Below are 5734 nucleotides of genomic sequence, written 5' to 3' on the forward strand. Positions count from 1 at the left end.
CAAGGCGGAACCCAAGGCCAAACCAGGGCTTCCGTTTCCGCCCTCGCTGTCTGAAGTTGGTGATTCGGGGACTGCGCAAGATAGGCCCGCACCATCCGGCTGACTTCTAGCTCCCTGATTGGTCGCTTTTCGGGGCGGGGCTTCTGGGCGCGTAGCTACCGGGGTGGAAGAAGCTGAGATGTGAGGAAGTTGTGGTGCTGCTCCCGGCTGGCTCAGTGGCCCGGGAAGATTCTGCAAGCTGTACAAGTCTTTTGAGAACATTTGAGGAACTCCTACTACAATGTTCTACTGACTGTATTCCAGCTTTAAGAAAGGCTGTGTAAGAAGCCATTACCTTAGAGCTGAACCTTTCTCTGACCCAAAGATTTGCGATTCTCCTTGGGAGTGGATAGGGGAGTCCGCTGGAATAAGAGAAAGTGGGAAACGTCCGCCTAGTTTTGTGTCAATTGCTAAAATCTAGGGGTGGAGCCACTTAGCTATTTCGGTATCCTCTGAAAGAACATTCTAGGGATAGCTTAATTTTAGAAGCAGCACTGAATATCTTTAACGCATTTGGAACTTGGTAAAAACTGGCATATATTTAAGTTTCAAAAGGTTTAGATTACTACTGACAAGTTTTACTTGCTTAAAGCTTTGAGGCAAACAATGGTGGGATCTTAAAGCCTTTCTAAACCGATAGTGAAGTGATAGTGAAGTCGCTAAGTCGTGTCCGACTCTTTGCGACCCCGTGGACTGTAGCCTACTAGGCTCCTCCATCCATGAGATTCTCCAGGCAAGAATACTGGAGTGAGCAAACAAATTATATACTTCTTAATTGATACACAAATATGTCTTGTATCTGTTATTTTCTGAGGGTCAGGCACTGTTCTGAGTGCTTTTCTTACATTATATCAGTTGATCTGTACAAAATTCCTAAAAGGTAGGCTGTTTTCCATGTCACAGATAAGAAAACAGATTCAAGTATTTAAAGATAAAGTTTGAGGAACTCATTGAACTAGTTAGTGGTAAAGCCAGGATTCTAACCTTGGTGTCCAACTCGAGCATTGGATCTGTCCATACCTACCACCTGAGAATTTCCGATAATTACCATCTATGGACAAGAAGGCCTACAGTATTGAATAAAGCCAGCCTAGGATTCTGACAGAGGCACTGGTAGGATGTCATCTTCCCGAGCTAGAGCCTGCAGCTTGATAGCATCTCCTTTTTACAACCTGGCCTCTTATAATACAGACTGCTTTTTTAAGGGGAAATGGGCCTTTTGTTTGTTCTTCCTAAGCTAACCTATAAAATTGAAATCATTATTTTAAAATTTTCTGATCATTAAATTAATGCATGATCCATTGTTAAATTTTGGAAAATAGAAAAATAAAGGAAAGTAACATTTACTCTACAACCGAGTATAATCACTACTTACTTTTTTGGTATACCGTACGGTTGCCTTGGATACATAGATTGCCCCTCTGCCTTTCAGCTACAGTCACTGGCATCCATAATAATCTTCCCCATTCTCTCTCTTGGACAAATCTTTTTCACATAATTTGTGGAACTTTCCTTGATTTCCCCTTGCTCCCCATATGCTTATAGCACTTGTTGTGTGTTACAATCATTTCCTTATTTGTCTTTTAGACTGAATTTCTAGGAGCAAGCTGAAGTTCTAGAACTATTAGAATAAAGCAAGAATGGAACAGAATAGAAAGCCCAGGGATAAATCCACAAACCTATGGACACCTTATCTTCGACAAAGGAGGCAAGGATATACAATGAAAAAAAGACAACCTCTTTAACAAGTGGTGCTGGGAAAACTGGTCAACCACTTGTAAAAGAATGAAACTAGAACACCTTCTAACACTGTACACAAAAATAAACTCAAAATGGATTAAAGATCTAAATGTAAGACCAGAAACTATAAAACTGCTAGAGGAGAACATAGGCAAAACACTCTCCAAATATTGGAGACCCACCTCCCAGAATATTGGAAATAAAAGCAAAAATAAACAAATGGGACCTAATTAAACTTAAAAGCTTTTGCACAACAAAGGAAACTATAAGTAAGGTGAAAAGACAGCCTTCAGAATGGGAGAAAGTAATAGCAAATGAAGAAACAGACAAAGGATTAATCTCAAAAATATACAAGCAACTCCTGCAGCTCAATTCTAGAAACATAAATGACCCAATCAAAAAATGGGCCAAAGATCTAAACAGACATTTCTCCAAAGAAGACATACAGATGGCTAACAAACACATGAAAAGATGCTCAACATCACTCGTTATCAGAGAAATGCAGATCAAAACCACAATGAGGTTCCATTACACACCAGTCAGAATGGCTGCTATCCAAAAGTCTACAAGCAATAAATGCTGGAGAGGGTGTGGAGAAAAGGGAACCCTCTTACACTGTTGGTGGGAATGCAAACTAGTACAGCCACTATGGAGAACAGTGTGGAGATTCCTTAAAAAACTGGAAATAGAACTGCCATATGACCCAGCAATCCCACTCCTGGGCATACACATTGAGGAAACCAGATCTGAAAGAGACATGTGCACTCCAATGTTCATCACAGCACTGTTTATAATAGCCAGGACATGGAAGCAACCTAGATGCCCATCAGCAGACGAATGGATAAGGAAGCTATGGTACATATACACAATGGAATACTACTCAGCCATTAAAAAGAATTCATTTGAATCAGTTCTAATGATTCTGGAGACCATTTTAATGAAACTGGAGCCCATTATACAGAGTGAAGTAAGCCAGAAAGATAAAGACCAATACAGTATACTAATGCATATATATGGAATTTAAAAAGATGGTAATGATAACCCTGTATGCAAAACAAAAAGAGATGCAGATGTACAGAACAGACTTTTGGACTCTGTGGGAGAAAGCAAGGGTGGGATGTTCTGAGAGAATAGCATTGAAACAAGTATGCTATCAAGGGTGAAACAGATCACCAGCCCAGGTTGGATGCATGAGACAGGGTGCTCGGGGCTGGTGCACTGGGAAGACCCAGAGGGATGGGATGGGGAGGGAGGTGGGAGGGGGGATCGGGATGGGGAACACATGTAAATCCATGGCTGATTCATGTCAATGTATGGCAAAAGCCACTACAATATTGTAAAGTAATTAGCCTCCAACTAATAAAAATAAATGAAAAAAAAAAAAAGCAAGTAAGGGAAGGGACTGGAATGTCAAATGTATAGGTGGTTTCCCACCCCAGTATGTGAACTGAGGTTCATCCACAGTGGAGTTTCTGCAGGTCAGCAGAGAAATGAGGGGAAAAAAAATATGTAGTTTTTTATTTAGTCTAATCTTTCTAAATGATTATGCTTTATTTTGAAATTATTCTATTTTCCTTTCATGTGAGGATAATAAGAGAATAGTTACTTTCTAAATATTTTTAGTTTGGAAAATAAGAAAGTAACTTTATTTGCTCCCATTTAGTTTACTTTTGAAATTATTCTTGGCCCATGAAATCCTAAAGCCTAGTAATCACTGAGACAGGGAACGGCCTCTGATTTCAGCAACCATAGTGTTGGCCTTATTCCTCATCTCCTTGCTTTACTTGCTATGTTTAGTTGCTCAGTCATGTCCAGCTCTTTGCAACCCCATGGACTGTAGCCTGCCAGGTTCCTCTGTCAGTGGGATTTTCCAGGCAAGAATATTGGAGTGGGCTGGCGTTTTGTTCTCCTGACTTGCTATAGGTATTCTTTGTATTCTTTCTGGATATGACTTAGCCTAAGTTTGAGCGTGGATCTGAATTTGATCGTGTTTGAAAAGTAAATGGTTATGGCTAGCAGGTGGTTCTAGGGTCAAAAGCAAACTGTTAGTAATTCTTGATGCAATGTACATAGAGAAAATGAATTTCTGCTGATGTTACTGTGTCCTTTGAAAATAAGCAGATGAAATGTTGCCATCCATGGAGGGTATGTTTGGATTAGTCTGACTTAAAATAACAGGTTAACAAAATTCGCTTTGAGGGATTCTGAGAGGTGCACATTACTAAGCCCTTGGCCTGTATCCTTCCATTTCTCTATGTAAATATGTCTGTGATGGTTTTAAAATGTGGCTGCAATTTCTTTACTTGTCCCATGCAGATAGAGACTCTGTATCCCCTCCCTTAAATACAGGTGGGGCATGGCTGATTGGACCACTAGAGTATAGTGAAAGGTGATAATAGTTACCATGTGACTTCAGAGGCTAGGTCACTCTACCTTGTCTGTTGGAATACTTGCTTTCTGAACTCTCAGCCATCATGTAAGAAGCCTGCCAGAGGCTGATGTGCTGTGAAGAGCCAAATATACATCAGAAGCTCCCTTGAAGATATGCTGAGTGACAGTCACAGCTGAACCCAGCCCTCCAGGTAGCCAGCCCAGGTGCCTACCACGTGAGAGGAGAAGCTGATTCTAGCTCCCAGAACTGGAGTCACACATCAGCATTTTGAGTCTTTCAAGCTGAGGTGCTAAACTTGTGGACCAGAGGAAGCCATTCCAGCTCTGCCTTACCCTGATTCCTGGCCTGAAGAATCCATGAGCTCAAGAGAACTAGGAGAAAGGCACAGACTGGGAGAAAATTTTGGAAAAGGCACATCTGTTAAAGGACTGTGATCCAAAAACGTACAAAGAACTCTTAAAATGCAGCAGTAAGGAAACAAAAGCTTAATTAAAACATGGGCCAAACACCTTAGCAGAACTCACCCAAGAGGATATCCATATGTCAAATAATACCAGATGTCAAAGATACCAGATATAGTGGAAAGATGCTCCACATCATATGTAATCTGAGAAATGCAAGTTAAAACAACAACATACCACCACATCCCTATTAAAATGACCAGAATCTGGAACTGACAACACCAAATGCTGGTGAGGATTTCACCAGTGTGTGACCTCTCATGCACTGCTAGTGGGAGTGAGAAATGGTACAGCTACTTTGGAAGACAGTTTGGTGGTTTCTCACAAAATGAAATACACTCTTAGTATACAATCCACCAATCACACTCCTTATTGGTTATCCAAAGATAGTTGAAACCTTATGTCCACAAAAAAAAAAAAAATCACCTGCACATGGATGTTTATAGCACCTTTGTTCATAATTGTCCAAATTTGGAAGCAACCAAGATGTCTTTTGGTAGATAAACAGGTTAATAAACAGTGATGCATTCAGACAATGGAGTATTATTCATCATTAAAAAGAACTGAGCTATCAAGCAATGAAAAGACATGGAGGAATCTTAAATTCGCATTACCAAGTGAAAGAAGCCAATCTGAAAAGCCTACATACTATATGATTCCAAGTGTATGACATTCTGGAAAAGACAAAACTATAGAAACAAAAGATGAATAATTTTCAGATGGGATCAGTAATTGCCAGATGAATAGGCAGAACCCAGCGGGTTTTTAGGGCAGTGAAAATATTCTGTATGATATGATAATGATGAATATATGTCATTATAATTTTGTCCAAACCCAGAATGTACAAAAACCAAGAGTGAACCCTAAGGTAAACTGTGGACTCTAGATGGTTAACTATGGTCTTTGGGTGATTATGATGGATCAGTTTAGATTCATCCGTGATGAAAAATGTACCATTCAGGTGAATCATGCTGATGATGGGGGGAGGCCATGCATGTGTGGGAGTGGAGGGGATGTGGGAATTCTCTCTGTACATTTCTTTTCATTTTATTGTAAACCTAAAACTGCTCTAAAAAAATGAAGTTAAAAAAAGTCCATGAGT

Source organism: Odocoileus virginianus, chromosome 12, assembly GCF_023699985.2.
Source record: "Odocoileus virginianus isolate 20LAN1187 ecotype Illinois chromosome 12, Ovbor_1.2, whole genome shotgun sequence".
Classification (NCBI taxonomy): Eukaryota; Metazoa; Chordata; class Mammalia; order Artiodactyla; family Cervidae; genus Odocoileus; species Odocoileus virginianus.